This window comes from Ceratotherium simum, chromosome 28, assembly GCF_057802395.1.
Source record: "Ceratotherium simum simum isolate JZ-2026a chromosome 28, ASM5780239v1, whole genome shotgun sequence".
Taxonomy (NCBI): domain Eukaryota; kingdom Metazoa; phylum Chordata; class Mammalia; order Perissodactyla; family Rhinocerotidae; genus Ceratotherium; species Ceratotherium simum.
This window is the reverse complement of record NC_141927.1, coordinates 3,271,244-3,288,849: the sequence shown is the minus strand read 5'-3', so window position 1 is coordinate 3,288,849 and position 17,606 is coordinate 3,271,244. Positions and strand designations below refer to the sequence as shown.

Genomic DNA, 17,606 nt, shown 5'->3' with positions numbered 1-17,606 from the left:
GGAAAAAATATATATATTTACACTCGTCCCCAACATCCATTCCTTTAAACATTAGGTCAAAAAATCCTTCAGAACTTTTCTCTTTTTCTGCCTACTTGGTGATTGCCAATAAAAAGCTATTACTTAAGGGAAATTAATGTTTTCAAAATAATATCATATGTGATATTGTACATATAAGATAACAAACAATAAAAAGGTAACATTTGTTATCTTGGAACTATTTTTCACACCGTTAACACTTTGAATAACTTAACTTTGCAATCAGAGAATTAGTTTAAAAAATAGAGAATTGGGGGAAAAGGTAATGCAATTTAGATAAACATCCCAAATATCTATAGGGAGAAAAATCATTCACAGGAAATACTCTCATGAAAAGGAGATAAAAGATAATCCAAATGCTTATTTACACTAGGTGGAAATGAATGTTTTCTTATCTGAATTCTTTAATACTTTAAAATATGCAATGAATATGGACTTGATTGAGTTTGTCTCAGCTCCTATTAATAACACAAAATATGACATAAAACTATTTCCTGATATGATAATAGATATATTTGATAATATACATATTTATGACTAGGAAATTTTTTTATAATTCAGCATCTCTTCTTCATAACTGAAATAATTTTGTTCTTTATGTGTAGTAGGAATGCAATAAATAAGAATTTATTTAAGTCTGAGGCTCAGTGTCCTCATTAAGAACATTTATAGTGATGGAGATAATCTTTAACGTCTCATCTAGTTCTAACATTTATTCATTAATCAGACTGTGAGTATACATTGCTCTGTGTACAAAGAGTTTTACTAAACATTGAGGAGAAACAAGGATAATAAAAGTTAAATATCCACCTTAAAAATAGCTTATGTTGCAGTGGCTGAGATTAGATGCCCGTGCAGATCGCTGTAATACCAGGGACAGACACAACCAAAATGAGGGGATGAGGACGTGGACCAGGAAGTTCAAGGAGGGCGAGTTTGTTCCTCATTCAAGGAAGGCTTCCTGGAGGCGAGGGTCTGCTAGGATTGCTATGATTTAGATGTGGAAGATGACAGGATCAGCATTTCAGGAGCAAGGAGCATAAGCAAAGAAACAGAGGTGCAAAAACATGCAAACATGAGAGAGAACAAGCAGTTAAATTTCACTTGTGTTACACAATACAGTGTGATAAACCACAGTCGTCATTAATAGAATGTAAATGTTCTCACACACAAAAGTAAATGTGTGCGGTGATGGATTTGTCAATTATACCTCAATAAAGCTGAAAAAAAAGAAAAAAGGAAAGACAGAAAAAAAAATTAACTTGATGTTGAGTGTCCTGAGAGGAATACTGAGAAATAAGACTGGAAAGACCAGTTGGACAAAAAACAAGAAAACCACTGGCAATGAGAAACCAATGAAGGTGTTTAAGCAAGGATAATGCATGTGCAATAATATGATTTATCTGCTTTCATGGATTAGTTTATTTTCACTGTATAAGAAGAATTTGAGTGGCAGCTGGTTGAAGGTGGCAAAACTGTGAGGAGATAATGGCAGAGATGGAGGAAATGCGTGACCAGGTGCACGATGAGGTGGGTAGAAGGGCAGAAGGAACGGATGTTCCAGACTTAGTTTTGACTTGAATTGACAAGTGATTTTCCATGGAGCGCAGAGGGAAGGACGAGCCAGACATGACCCCCGAGTTTTGAAGCTCAATGCCCAGGGGGTAGTGATGCTGTAAACAATAGTGACAAAGCCCGAGAGAGGTTCAGGCTGTGACAGGTTGAATTTGAGGTGCTGGAGATGTCCTGGTGGAGTTTTGGGAATGGGGCTCAGGAAACGGGCTGATGATTAGCAAGACTGGTAGTACGAACAAAATCAGTGCTGGAAAATAGACCAAAAAAGAAGATGGACGGCAATGCAAGACACAGAAGGTAGAAAAAAGAGATTTAAAAGCAAACAGACAGAAAGAAGAAGACCCGGACTTGTAAGCAACCAGGAACAGCTAGTGAACGAGCCAGCAGTGGAGGGTTCCATAGATTAGCTTTAAATGTTAAATGTGTGCACGCTCTAGAACTGCTGAGACGAAACAGCAGAACCGAAACCTGGAGTGAAATTGTCAGGATAATGGACATTGTGCTTTGTTGATTATAATATGGTGATAGTAACTTGATATCTTAAGTTCTTTTGTTTTTGACATTTTTTTAGCTATCCTTTGATATGTTTTTTACAGTTGAAATATTTGTTTTTAGGATCATAACTATTATTGCAAGTAAAATACTCTGCAGTGTGTGTGGATGATATCAGAGTCAGTTCTCCAGCGTTTTGGAAAGGGCGGGTCGCCACTTAACACCCACTGTGATGGTTTTCCTTTATCTCTCCTGTTTCCAATTTCTCTATGTACCATGATTATTAAAATAATTATAATTTAAGTGAAATTCTTTTTTAAACTGTTCTAGCTTCATAATATTGATCTCAAAAAATTACTTCTCTTAACCTGTAAAGATTCTTAGAAATCATATTTAGTCTAAGCAACATAAAACATACAATTTTACCATTATTATTGTGTGGCGTATTACACATTGAAAAAAGAAGTTACGAAAAGCCTGCCTGTAGCTCAGCAAAATCCTATTAGCTTTGAGTTTATGAAAGGCGAACTATTGTAAAAGTACACCGTAAATGTAATATGAGTAAGATAAAATAATTGCTTTTTTAGTTGGTAAAGTGGTGGTCTGGATAATGTGGTGGTGAAAAGACGTATAATCATGTAGGAGAGTGAATTTATTTAAAAAAAAAAAGATGAAAACTGTTATATTCAGCCCACTTGCTATCTTTACACATATCACAGAGGACACAACCTGATTTTGTAGAGTGTAAGTTGCTTTATTCATTAAATTCCTGAAGTCGTGTGCCTGCATTTTGCCTTGTAAGTGTTCTCGTGCTCATGCTATAACTGTGGTTGTACATGGTATCATCATTTTCATATTTTACTGTAGTCTCCACCAACCTGCTCATCCTCCGTGATCTGCAGGTGAGGCCAGAAGGAGCCTCCTGCAACTGTGCTGTGTACCAGGCAAGCTGGCTGGAGGTCAAATTCAATCTCAATATCAGTCTTACATTTTGCTCTTATATGATTGGAAAGCTACACAAATCAGGATACAATATCCAAACTACGGAATTGGTAGGTGTAGCTCTTAGAAACCCTTTCAGTAAAGACTTCTGTATTTTTCTGCAGATAATTTTTCAGTTGTTAATGTCAGGAGGAAAGTAGTACTGTTACTGTGCAAAGGGCTTGATCAGAAGATGGTGGACTAGTGTCCTAAAGAACCATCTTAAGAGGGTACAGAATCTTGAAGCAGTCATATAGGGCTAGTGGGTTATAGAGGAGGGAGGGGCAGGAGTGTTGAGCCCCTGGCATTGCAGACTGGGAGTTGCCACACCAGCCCTGTCAGCTGTCACCAATGATGGAGACCAATATAGAATCGCTGTGCAAAGGTCATCATATTCCTAAGGAACTGAAAAGAACAAGATTATCTCCTTCTTGCAGCTGGCAAGTATATACATAAGCAGGGATCAGAAAACCTACAGAGTGTGCATATTTCCCAGAGGATGGTTATCAATTCATCTAGACTCTGCACAGGCTGAAGTGTTCCCTATGGGGGAAGAGAAGAACAGGTTATATAGGGTCATAAGATGGCTTCCCTTAGGCTGTCTGGTTTGGCCTATAACAGTACTATAATTACTTGCAGACACAAAATCATACTTTTCTAGGTGAAAAATGGAGATATCAAGGGTCTGAAGTTTTCACACAGTTGTGTAAATATTATAGCTTTTAGGAATTATTTCAGACAAAGAATGAATGTTGAGAATGAGTATCATGACAGCTTTTCTTGATATAGAATAATTGAACAAATTATTGACACTGGACCAGTTGACAAGATGATTGATAATGTTCAAGCAGAGAATAAACATGCAACTATTTGTGGCAAAAACAAAAGAGATGGCTAAAGATGGTAACTTGTATAGGAAGTGTGGTCAAGAAATAAATATACTTATCGGAAAGAAGGTATAAATCACAATTTCTTGTGGATTAATAAGTTTGGTTCTGACTTATCTTCCCTGACCTGCTGATTTCAGGTGTTTTTGTCTTGCTCACCCCCTAGCTATGGAATTATCATGGAAGTTGTCCTAAGTATTCTGAACTTTCTTTAAACTCTGAATATTGCCACCTCATCCCCTGAGTGGATTTAAACATGTTCAAAAGTAAAGGAAATGAGGAGTAGTCAAGTGTAGAGATAGAGGCAAATTAATAGAGAGTAAAGCTACAGAGAATATTTACGTGGAGATAAAGGAAGTTGGCCAAGTTTGGTTATCCTTAATGACCAGGTCTCTGCTGGAGATAAGGATGGGGTGGTAGTGTCCATAGTTTGAAGAAAGTTCAGAAGATTTGGGAGAGATTTGGGGCTGTTTTCAAAGAGGTGGAATAAATGAGACACAAACATATTTACCAGAGGAGGTAATTAAGCATCCAGTTCTCATTCTTTCCAGCACTACCGAAAGAAAAAACGGAGCAAGCTGTAGAAGCTGCCATTGAATGAGAAGAAACAGCTATTTTTAGGAAACACCTGTTACAGATAAAACAAAATTTCCGTATGCAGGGGAAGAAAAAGAGTTGATAATTTTGCCCGTCAAGGATAATTAATCACTGTATTTAAAATGAGGGAATGTTTAGCTTATTAAATATATATATTTTCTTTTTAATTTTTGAGCTACCCAAATATTTGCACAGGGGACAGTAAAACACAAAAGCCAAATTCTTTAACTTTGTGGTTTTTTTTTTTTTTCCTTTGTGAGGAAGATCAGCCCGGAGCTAACATCCATGCTAATCCTCCTCTTTTTGCTGAGGAAGACTGGCTCTGAGCTAACATCTATTGCCAATCCTCCTCCTTTTTTTCTTCCCCAAAGTCCCAGTAGATAGTTGTATGTCATAGTTGCACATCCTTCTAGTTGCTGTATGTGGGACGTGGCCTCAGCATGGCCGGACAAGCAGTGCCTTGTTGTGCGCCCGGAATCCGAACCCGGGCTGCGAGTAGCGGAGCGCGCACTTAACCGCTAAGCCACCGGGCCGGCCCTTAACTTTGGTTTTAAAAGCATTTTTTAAATGTTGCAATAGAACAAAAGTTGGCTTCCAAATCCTTTAAAAACAGATAATTTCTCTTTCAATTTAAAAATGGTATATCACATTCTCAGTTTGAACCAAAATAAAGGGACAATATGAGGAAATTCAATAGCTCTCAAGATAAGTGTTTTATGGATTCATTGCGAATATTATAGCTATATTGTTACTAGTATGACTGGAGACATAAATGACATTTATTAAGTTGATTTATCTAAAGTTTGCATGGTACCTAGTTCCATCCAATAATTAATTCTAACAAATAGAATATGTAATGCAGTGTTCAGTTCCACAGCCCTCACAAGAGTTTGAGAATCATGCCAATAACATAAGAAAATTATTCTTTGGGGCATGATTAGTTGTTTCTCATTTGTTTCTTTCTTTCATTTTTGATACTCTATATTATAAACTCCGAATTTTGAATTATTTTGAAATACTATATTGTTTCATTCTAACTTACTCTTACATGGAATATGGCATTTTATTTTATGGAAATCAATGATCCTTACCTGTTAGCCATTTTTCAGAGTTCTTTCTTGAGTTTATCAATGATATTTAATGAAAGCATTATTGTTTGTTTCTACATGTCATCAATAAAAAAAATTTGTGTATCTTCTGCCTATAACCGAATGGCATCTGAAATGCCTACAATTAGAGGGTCATTTTCTATATCATGTTCTTGTGTAGTCCTGTATTTTAAACTCCAGAGGAATTTGCAACTATCCTCAGCTGTTAGAGCAATTAAATAATTTTATTTTATGTGAATTTCTTTTATTTAAAAAGTATATATATTCATTAAGGAAAATTGATAGAGTACAAAAAAGTAGAAAAAAGAATCCTTGGTCTGTCTGTTGAGAAGCATGCAGCATTTTGGTGTATTTCCACCCTTTTTTTCCTAGAAATATGTAAGCTAATATTGTTTTATAGTTATAATCCATACTTATCTTGTTTTATAGTTATAATCACATTTCCTAAAGATTTGAGTCTGGTCGTAAACCTTGTTGAGGCAGAGAATTTTCCAGAGTTGTTCTTATGTTCACCTGCATGACTCTTCATTAGTAGGGTCAATAATTCATATTGATTTGATTTGTTTAGACTATCAGTCATGGAAGGAGCCATCAACCTCTCCATATTCTTTCTTATTTGTTAACAATGCTAGATGTGAAGATTCTCTTTGGAATTTCTTGGATGAGTTGTTTGATGTTCTTTCTCATAGTTCCATGAGGAATTCAACCTGTTATTTTATCTTACTAAGTTCCCGCTCTGGAACACTTAATTTTGATTAATCTCTCCACCCTGTGAGTTATATAATCAAACATTTTCCTGTAATTTTTTTTAATTATGACATTTTCCCCTGACCCTTTCCATATCAGAGAATTCCTTTCTTCATTTTTACAAGTGAAAAATTACCTTTATAAGTTTCAAAATTCTTTCAGAAAAGCATTTTTCCTAAAAACATATATGTAATATTACTTTTTAGACTGTGTTTAGTATTGCAGAAGGCAGCAATATTAAATGAGTGTTTCCCTCTCCTCAGAGACCTGCATGACACTGACATCTAAGAGACGATATATTTTACTTCAAACTATCTCTAAGTGCAAATCTCACTAGTGACTTTACATGAGTGTGTAGATTGGAATGTAGAGAACTCTTTTCGTTTGGATACTGAGGTTTGTTTTATCAGTTCAGTAAAAAGAGTAATTTTTAATAATATATGGTTCTACTTTCTTCCTTAAACTTTACTTTGATTCTCTCTTCTTTGCTCCTCTTGTCTATCCTGTTCTTTCCCTCTTTTTTCTCTGTGATTTTTAAAATCACAGATTTTACTCACTCTACTGTCAATTCTGAGAGAAGCAAAGAGTCAAACATCTGACCCTGGTCACAAAAGGGGACAGACACAAAGATAACCAACCATGGCCAGGGAGCGGGGCCACATCCGTGGTCATCTTCCTCTGCTGGGGTGGCAGAGGTTCCCCAGTGCCCAGACACCCCAATTCCAGTATTTGATTGACTTGATGGTAGAACAGCTTCTGCTCTCCCCAGAGACCTGCTCAAAGTGTCCTGTGTTGTGTGTTTTCACCCTCATCCTTACAGAAACATCCTCTCCAACTCTGCGTGGGTCTCTGTGCCACTGACAGATATTCAGGCAGAAATGATTTTATTTTGTTTGCTTCTCACAATGACGTTATGATGGAAATGGAATAGATGCTATTGGTTTCTCACAGCAATGCCAATAATTTGCACGACTCACTCAACCGAACCTGGCTAGACTAGCTTGAAAACCAATCTCAAATCCAGGGTTTCTGACACATCCCACTGTTTTTTCCATTATACTAAACTGTCTTCTAACTTTAAAGAAAACTCTCCATCTGATGTCTTGACATTCTTCAAATTATTTATAATCTCAGTGCCTGGAATTTATTAGAACTCAATAAATACAAATGACTGGTGGATAAATCTTATGCTTTGAAAATGTTGCAGAATGTTATATTCAATTTTGGAGGCAATATTAATGGTTAAGAACATGGACTTTGGGTCAAAGTGTCTAGATTCAAATTCTTGCCCCTCCCCTTGCTACCTGTGAGACCTTTTGCAAGGGCATAGACTTTGTATACTGTGGCTTACTCACCTGTAAATGGAGGATTCTAATAGGATCTTCTCCACAGGATTGTTAAGAATACTGAATAAATTACTAATTTTAAGCTTGTAGAACAGTGCTTGACATCCTGTAAGCATTATTCCATTGCTTGCTGTTGTTTATTAGTATGATTTTATCCCTCCATTATAACCAAACACTAATTATTTCAAAATGTTCCTGACATGTTACTCTTCCCCACGATTTAGTCTGCTTTTGTTTATATGTGTACAAGAAGCCATTCCGATGCCTAGGGTAATGGCTAACACTTAGTGTATATCCAGTAAATAGTTGTTCAATGAACGGGGGAAAAAGCAAACACATGAATTAATGCATGCTGAATAAAATTCTTATTTTGTCATAGAGGAGTTGATTATTAACTTGTTCCAGATTAGTCCATACTCCCCCAGCGGCCTGCAGAGTTTGTGTGCCACAGTAGTAAGTTTAAAATTGGAAACATTTAAGATTTCTTAAATTGATTTGTCTTGCTTTCTCTCCCTCCTGACACTGTGTACCAGTTTCCTTCTTTTCCAATGGTACTTCTGAGCAAAGATGGAAATAATTGTGTCTATTCCAGTCCTGCAAATATGTAGTTGTAACTTCAAATATGAAATTCTAAACATCACCAAAATGATGCCAGTCATAAAGTGTTTTAGTTTTCTTCCCTCTTGCACAGTGGTGATGGGCAGCTGCCTCAGTATATGAGCAGAGCCCTAGCATCAGCTCACCTCTCATGCCGTACACCCCTCTTTCCAGAAAACCCACATACGGTACTCATCTATATTAAGGACAAAAAGGATTGTCGAAAGTACGTGACATTTAATTTCCTCAAATCTTTAAAACTACATAAGAAACAGGATTTTCACAACTCCTTCTTGATTCTTGACATCTATTCAAAATGAATATAACATGGATGGTGTTGATTTAAAAAATGTGTAAAACCATTGATTTATTAACTATATTGTTATTTTGGAAAGGTAGAGGTTGAATGTAATTGGTATATAACAGATTTGACTAAATCTTAGGTATCAATTTTAGGATAAAATTTTATTTCAAAAAAGTACTTTTGTATATTCAAATAATGTTTGTCAATTCAAATAAATTTATCTGGTCAATGTATAGCATAGGTAAATAAATAAATAAATACACATGCGCACACACACACACATAATGGTAAAACCCCATAATGTGTTTCTCTTATTTTTTCCAAAAGGTATTAGAAGTTACCAGGAATATGTTGTTTATCATATACATTCCTGGTGTGAGTCACAGTTTAATCACAAAAGATTATACGTGACATATATTAGAAGGTGGCAATCATTTTAACTGAAAAATGTATCATGTTCAAATTCTAGATGAAATTAACAAAAGAGAACTAGAAATATGAGAAAATAAATGATATAAAAGCTAGCCAGAGATATATATGAGTAATCATGAAAAAAGTAGTGAATCAAATTAAGAAATACATTTGAACAGAATTTGAGAATTTGCCCTCAACTGTGCCATGTAATTTATTCATGAAACATCACTTTTAAGTGATTATCATGTAAGCAACTTGTGTTAGTCAATTTCCAAAATGGTTCAGATGTTTATTTGAATATAGTTGTCCCTTTCAGTTATGTTACAGTTATAACAGTCATAAACGTTACAACCTACACCATTTAAGAAATAACTGTGGGCCGGCCCTGTGGTTTGGTGGTTAAGTGCGCGCGCTGCGATGCTGGCGGCCCGGGTTCGGATCCCGGGTGCGCATCGAGGCACCACTTCTCCGTTCATCCTGAGGCCGAGTCCCACATACAGCAACTAGAAGGATGTGCAGCTACGACACACAACTATCCACTGGGGGCTTTGGGGGGAAAAAATAAAATAAATAATAAAAAAAAAAAAAAAAAAAAAGAAATAACTGAAAGATTGGTAGGAGATGTGGAAGAGAGTTTCTTATACATAAGATGGGTAAAGTGATGAAAGTTAAGAAGACGTTTTTAGTGTTATAATGTTCACATTTTCTGGAACAGAGATTTTCCTACATACAATTCGTAATCCAGGCCTGGAAACAAGTGGGTTGAATTTCAGTGGCCATAGGCTTTGAGATACATACTTTTCTTTACCTATTCTTTCTAAATTTATTCACTAGATGTTTGGTCATTTCCCAAAATTTTAGGGTGTGTGTCACCCAGTGCAATGCTAGTAAAGAGGCTAATTTCTAGGATTTGTCAATTTTCATGGCCTAAATATTGACACCATAGATGATTTCAAGCTACTAATGGTTTAAAAACTATCTCGCAAAATTCCTGAATATTTCATAGTTGGCTCTCAGAAGCTGGAACAAGCCAGCTCCAACACACCACTGAAAGTTTAATACATTCATAGGTAGGTGGGCCAGCTTGAATAATGTCCCAGACCACTCTCCAGTTTAACCCAGACACGTGAGAATGATTCCAGAAAGATTCAATTGCTGAGAGGTTTTCTGCAATGAGATCTGTCCAAGGATGAGAGCATCTGGGAAAACTCTTAACAGAGACTGAATTCTGTTTCGCCAAGTGTTAGAACCATATCACTGAGCTCACCCTGAAATAGGTTGACGTAAATCTGATCCTGCAGTGTTACATATTTTATTATTTTGGTGATGAAAAGTGGTATTGGCAAGAATGTATTCACAAAGATGGAATCCTGTTAGAATTTCAGTTGAATTTGTCAGTGTAGCTAAACCTAGGTAATGATTCTCCTGATGGCATTGCATGCTATCAATGGAGTATAGATTTCTTGAGTTGATTTATTCCTGTCTTTATCTGCAGTTTGGTCAGAATGAAGTATTTTTTCACATTATTTTATAGTGCATTCGCACATAACTTTTAACAACGTGGCTGATATTTCTATGTGCAATAAATGGCTCAAAATGAAGGCAGTCTCTCTATTTCTGGCATCGGAGAGGTGGGCTGTCACTGTGGTTGGAACCAACCACTTCGGCACTTCCCATGTTGATTATGGTGACCATAATAAAAATCCTTAAACTCTTCAGTTTCCAGTACAGATTGAAAACCTTTGCCCCAGTATGAGTTCCTCAAAAGTTATTTTTAAATGTTTTCTAAACTTTATAGAACTGATGCTGAAGATAGAATGAGAAGACCCTTGAAGTACCGTCACTAGTCTCCTTTTGTTTGATGATGGTGGGTTCATCAACAAGGGTTATTCAGTGGGGATTATCTGAGAGCTGACAACTTAAGGCTAGATGAGCATAACATTTTCACACGTCTGCAAGACATCCTAGACTCCATGATGGAGGCTGCACAATTTATCAGCTGCTGTGAGGTACCTGAAGTGTAACAATAGCATGAGAGAGATCATACGTCTAACCAAAAATATCTATTAGCAGCAATGTGCTGAAGATGTCTTTCTAATGCAACATTTTACAAGGACTTGCTAAGAAAAAGAAAGAGAATCTGAGAAAGCCATTCTTGTTTAGCGTACTTCAGACAAGAGAATGTCCTCAAAAAGGAGCCCAGGAGATTGCGATGAGCCTCCTGTCTACTGAGAGGAGGATTGAATGATTATCTCCAGGAACTACAGAACACGGATTCTTCCTGGGAAGAATGGGTGATATTATAAGAAAATTAGTTTTCTGTACTATAAAAGGAGGGCATGGATTAGAATCTGCTCCCTTATCCACTTTCTTATTAGTATCACTTACCCTCACTCTCATCATCTCTTCTTATTTTCTGGCCTGAGTTATTGTGTAGTTATAACCTTTGTGTGTTCTTCTGTCTTTATTTACCCTAGGATTTTCTCTCCAAATCTGTGATGCTCTTCTGTAATCTATAATTTATTACTAGAACTGAAATGTTGTACTCTAGTCCGCATGTGCTTGCTGAAGCTATGTTCTCTAGTTGATCTATTATTGGGAGAACCAACACATGAAATGGGGAGGTGGTTGACCAAGCTATCCAAGTGTCCAGATTTTATGGGCATTGTGGCCTACTGACAGGTAGAGTGTCTTAGATGATGGTGGTGAGCAGTACCTTTTATCATATGCTTTCTAGGACACTGGATACAATCATGGAGATCACTGCTGGTCCCTGCCTGCATTCATGGTGGTTAGGTGGTCACTTAATAAGACTATCCATGTTTTCCTCAATAGCAACAGAGGTGCCACAATATATTCACAAATTCATGACCAGATGTAGGGTCCAAAAAGGAGTGAAATTGGCTAAGTTGGTAACCAAGAGAATTATCCTCTCACCAACATCACATTCCATTTCCTAAGCAAATTTCATTAATTGCCATTTGGTCAGCATGAAGTATTTTTTTCCACATTATTTTATAATGTTTTTGCATATAACTTTAAATGACATGGCTGAGATTGCTATGTGCAGTACATGGCTCAGAATGAGCCATTTGATTAACATGTAGTACTTAATGCTAAGGCAAGATTGTCAAGGATGAATCTCTTCACTCAGACTCCTCAGCAACATTCAGACCTTTCCCTGATTCAGCTCCCGAATGCCAACATAGGGCTCTGACCTGCATCAACTTTACCACCAAAACATCTGAGAGGGAAAAACCAAAAATTTCTTCCTCCACTTGATTACAAATAAGTGTAATGGGTAATATATCTACATGGAATTTAAGTTTTTGTTGGAAAGTCAAACTTTGAAAAAACCAGAATATTTGTTGTGTCAACATTTTTGGTATTTTTTTGCCCACATGCAGTTTTACAAAACAATGGTTGAGAATTATGAGTTTGATTATTTTACATTTATTCGGGTAGTGCTTACTGCGCATTCCATGATGTGATTGCTCCCCGTTTACGGCGATATACAGTTACTCTTGTTTTTATGGCTACAAGTCACACTGCTGATTCCACCTCTGCTTGTTGATCGTCCAGCCTTGTCTGTTGCCCCTAAACATGTCCACTGCGGACCCTTGTAGTGTCTTGTCACATTCTCGTGTGTCTACCTAAATCTCCGCCACACCTTGATTGTCTGAATGCAAGCTGCTTTTCCATCTGTAGGGCTGAGCTGAAGCCTTCTTGAAGAACCAGTCCCACATCCCTCCAGGCTAAGTTTACCATCACCTGTGCTCTCCTCCATCCTCCCAGCCTCCCAGCCTCTCTCCTAAGACAGAGAACATCAGAACCGTGATCACTGGCTTTCTCACTGTCTTCCCCCCCCCCATACACTGAGTGCTTCCAGTGCATGGAATTGATTTGTGTATCTGTATTCCCCAGCCAAGTGCCTGTGATACCTAAGGACTCGACAAGTGTGCACTAAAAGAGAGAATGAATGTGCTGGGTCCATGGGTGGGTATTGTAAGGAGGAAAAAGTTTTCGTCAACTCTCTTAGGGTCCCTTGGGTGTGAAAATTAAACTGACAAAGACCGATCAGTAGGAGAAAAGCATTCAACTTTTGTTGAACTTTTACACTTATGGGGGAGCCTTCACAAGAGAGTCAAGATTAGAACTGACCAGAGCAGGAAGCTTTCACACCTTTTAGACAACGAAACAATAGAGTTGTGAATAATTGACAAGACAGAGGGGTTTGGACTAGGTGTAGTAAATGGTGAAGAAGTAACTAGGGAGACAAGGGTTAGTTTAACAGGTTTTTTGGTGCAGATTTCTCGGCCCCAAATTCCCGTCTCTGACCGTAAGGACGTCTTCCCTTCTCCTGGTACAGGGAGGGCACCTCTCACAGGGGGTTATGACCTGTTTCAGGAAAGAAAGGTGAGGGGTGGGGAGGTCAGAGTGACCCTCCTGCTTCTGCCATTTTTTAAAATTCCTTCAGCATAAGATATTTAATATGCCAAGGTGCTATATTTTGGGTTAGCACGTCCCTAACTTCTTCAGCAATAAAGCAGCACGAGAAATGACCCCTCTTCTCCAAAAACTTATGGTTTTGTTAAGGATGCAAGACCCAACACATGGACCAATTGTGTAACAGTAGAGGACCACAGATATTGAATACAGAACAATGTTCTCTCTCTCTAAAAGCATTAGCATGTCTGAGATGATCATTTGAACATACATTTGATATTTCAGAATTTTAGACTTCTAAAATCAATGAGCTTAGCTTGTAGCAGTGGGGATTCCAATAATGGAGAGCTGTGTTTTTATATTTCCATCCTTTCTTTGAGTGAATACATGGACTATATTTCTTTTTTATTTTCTTTATGGCTTCAGTAAGAATTCATAGATTTTACTCAAGCAGACTTTCAGGGGAAATATTTGTATACTAATCCTCCAGCTTTAATTTAATTTAATAAATCTCCATTTGTTTTCCTATTTGGAAAATAGACTTTTTTATTGTAAGAGGACTATTTTCTGAATCAAAAATCCCTAGTTAAGTCCTGGCTTTGTTGCTTGCCCACTGATTTTGAGTAAGTCGGTCACTTTTTCTCTCTCAGAGGATAGTTTATAGAATATTCCCAAACCTTTACCATGCTGGTTATAGAATGTTACCCTGTCTTAACATCTTAGGCAATATACAATATGAAGTCTTTTTATCCTGCGTTTTTCTTCTGCCAGAAGGGTAACCGGCATTTCTTTAGGCATTATTTTGTGTGGGGTAAGTAACTGACAAATGTCGCTTCATTTAATCTTTTTAAAGACCCTGTAAGGTAATATTTTTATGGTTAAGGCCACTTGGTTAAGTATCTTCTGCCGTGCCATCGCCAATAAGTAATAGAGTCTGGGTTCAAAAAGTTAGTCTGACTTCAAAGATGAATATTCTTTGTACTCTTCTGTTCTCTCCCTGTCTCCAGATGTGCTTCTCTTTTCTGTGAATGGGGAATGGGAGAGGGGAAAAGGCAGCAGTGAGTAAGGATCAGGGCTACAGGCTGAGGAAGGAGAAAACAGAAGGCAGGAATTGGCCTCTGCTCCTTTTGAATTCCTTGCTATCCACCCCCCACCAGTAGAGCACACACTTCTTGCCTCAATCTTCAAAAAAGCAAATATAAGGATATGCATTCCCTATCAACTAGTCTTCTCTTTCAGGCGGGAAAATTTGCTTTCTCCAAATTAATTCATTTTCTTAATTCTTATCAGTATTTAAATGATGTAGAGGGAGAAAATGGATATATAACTTGTATACATTAATAAGAAGGATGCATTCATAATTCATTTTCACATACTTAAAAAGTAAGAGTTTGCATGTCAGAGAGCGGGGAGTGCCACCCAGGTTAAGCTTTGCCCTTATCACTTCAGTGGGGCATCCAGCTCCCAGTTGCCATCATCGTGGAATTCGGTCTGACCTGCTAATTGCTTTCCTGACCAGGTAGCCTCACACCTGACTTGTGGATTAACACACCTTTGTCTATCCAGGAAGTGAGGCGGCAGGTAGACCCCTCAGTTTAGAGACCAACAACCTCACCCTGACTATCCTGTTAATTCTCGGGCAACTAGTAGCTATGCACTTGAAGACAATTAGGCATCCATTATTTTATGCAGCCCCCTAGCTTCTAATATATCCTCGATTTGGATAGGTAATATCCACCAGCTATGGCTTCTAACATACAAACAGAATTAGAACTGGATGAAAATTAGAGACAATCTCAGTATAATAGTCCAATCCTTTCATTTTAAAGATAAGGAAAGTGAAATGGAAAATAGTTCAATTACTTGCCCAAGACCACATGCTTAGAGAGACCAGCACCATCCAAACATTTTTCTGAGGAAATTGTTTTGATTTGGGTTCAATGGCAATGGATTACTCTTCTTATGATAATATTGACTTGGCTAACAAAACTTAATCATAGATTGCAAAGTGCTTCAGTTTACCTCTAGGTGGAGGAAAGACTTACAAAATAATTTGCAGTCACTGAACGAGTTTTAATCTTTGTTTCAATTAGGGAGCCCCGATTATATGTGTCACCTAATTGTCCGGATTTCCTTCACAACCACTTTCTCTTGATGTAGACACTTTTGAGATTAGTTTATTTACTGAACACATACATTAAATTCTCATGAAGTGCAATTAGGCTGGAATGATTTTTATCCCTATTTAAAGAGGAGGGAAGGGAGGCATGAGAGATAGAGTAATAACTCACCCTACAGTGAATATCTAGTGAGAGACAGAGCTGAGATTTGCACCCAGACATTCTCTCTCCAGTCTGAGCTCATAAGTATGACCGATAAGAATATTTTGAGTTCTGAGAAATCTCTATTTTTTTCTTGAACAAGCGTCTGTGGAATGTTCTCTAATGGTTGTGACTGGTCTGATATGCTGTGGGTTCATAAGGTAGGAGAGTAACAGCTGATGTGTCTACTTCCTATGGTGGGGAAAGTATTGGTGGGAAATCAGTCGGTGGGGGTGACAGAGGAGTTTTCTTCTCTATTCTTCCTAGAGAGGATACTAATTTTATTTGTTTTTAATATTAGTAGAAGATACTTATAACATCATAAAACTTGCAGAAAATTTTCCATAGTAGCTAAGCTGGAAATATAACACAACCTACTGAATAAGTGAATGAATAAAAAATAAATGTAAAAATTTTCTCAAGCATCACACAATATTTTCGTGTCATATTTCATTGATCTGATCTCTTCATGCTTAGTTTTAACTTTAATATTACTTTTCTAAAAAGTTCTTAGTAATGAAATGAATAAGGAAAGAAATTTCCATTTTACTTTTAAGAAAAAAGATTGTATAGTTTTTTTAATTTTTCCAAGATTTTTCTCATGAATTTCATGATTGAGCTTACCTCTAAATAACTTCAATCATCATTTTCAACTGTGTAAATTCTGTTATTCAATTTCTGTGATTTTTCATGTTAATAGTAATTATCAATTATGAAACTTGAATGACGTTCAAAGCTCTATCTCAGGCATTTGGCATATATCATGTTTTTGTTCAATCCCTACAACGTCCTGAGATTAAAGTGTTTGACATTAACCCTATATGATAGGTGAGCAAAATTATCTAAATTAGTTAAGCAAAAATGTCAACACATTTAAGCAATGGTGATGCCAAAATTTACATTCAAATTGGCATCAAATTATTTCATTGCTCTTTTATATTTATTTTAGTTTTACATTGGTTTTAAAATATTTAAATCATTAAAAAGTCATAAAGAATAACAAACAACCAACAATTAATAAACCACTGCCAAACATTATCAATATAGTTGAATCTCCTTGTATACTCCTTTACAGTCATGATCTCTCTCCTCTTACCCTCAAAATATCACTGATTTGGGGTTTGTTTGTTCTAGGAACTTACTGCACATGTATGTCTTCCTAGGTATAGATTGGCATGGTTCTGCATGTTTTGCTGTATAAAATCTTCAGGAGCCGGGTAGTAACTGGTGTAAAGGATTGCCAGACACTTTGATGCTTCAACAGGTAGAAAATAGATGCAGGGTTATGTTAGGATGAAATAAAACAGATGCAAAATCATGCAGAGAGTGATGAGCATGAAGGTCTATATTGCTAGATATAAAGGAACGCACTGTTGTGAATGTCAGCTAACGTGGTGCACCAGTTCCGCGTGTGTGAATGCAGCACACGCCCATCCCAGGGCTCCCGTGTGTGCCATCATCACCACCATGACGGGACACCATGGTTGATGGCACTGACTGGATTACCCTGGGTGATGGCTTCACATGGGACAGCCCAGCATGCTCCCTCCGGACCAGCCACACTGATGCAGATGTTGTATTTCATCCCCTAAGTTTACTCGGAGTCACTACCAAACACATAGTTGTTCTCACGAAGCTTTACCTTCTTCCCTCCTCCTTAGACCTCCTTCCCTCTCTCTCTTCCTCCTTTTCTTTGCTCTCTTTCCCTCCTGCTACCCTCCCTCTCTTCTCTCCATTTCTTCCTGCCCTAT

The 17,606-nt window shown here is 37.3% G+C and overlaps 1 protein-coding gene across 1 annotated transcript in view; it reads left to right on the top strand.

Annotated features, from left to right (window-relative positions):
• CSMD1 (CUB and Sushi multiple domains 1) overlaps positions 1-17,606 on the top strand; it is a gene marked incomplete at its 5' end in the record, with an annotated part of 1,589,548 nt that overhangs the window by 1,092,798 nt on the left and 479,144 nt on the right. The window lies entirely within an intron of this gene.